Below are 416 nucleotides of genomic sequence, written 5' to 3' on the forward strand. Positions count from 1 at the left end.
TCTTCTTCTTCTTCTTCTTCTTCTTCTTCTTCTTCTTCTTCTTCTTCTTCTTCTTCTAACATATAATGTATTATTTGTTTCAGAGGTACAGATCTGTGATTCAACAGTCTTGCACAATTCACAGTGCTCACCATAGCACATACCCTCCCCAATGTCTATCACCCAGCCACCCCATCCCTCCCACCCCCCACCACTCCAGTAACCCTCAGTTTGTTTCCTAAGATTAAGAATTCCTCATATCAGTGAGGTCATATGATACATGTCTTTCTCTGATTGACTTATTTCGCTCAGCATAACACTCTCCAGATCCATCCACATCATTGCAAATGGCAAGATTTCATTCCTTTTGATGGCTGCATAATATTCCATTGTGTGTGTGTGTGTGTGTGTGTGTGTGTGTGTGTGTGTGTGTGTGT

This window comes from Callorhinus ursinus, unplaced genomic scaffold (genome assembly GCF_003265705.2).
Source record: "Callorhinus ursinus isolate GAN/ISIS: 27379988/994484 unplaced genomic scaffold, GSC_fseal_2.0 scaffold82, whole genome shotgun sequence".
Taxonomy (NCBI): domain Eukaryota; kingdom Metazoa; phylum Chordata; class Mammalia; order Carnivora; family Otariidae; genus Callorhinus; species Callorhinus ursinus.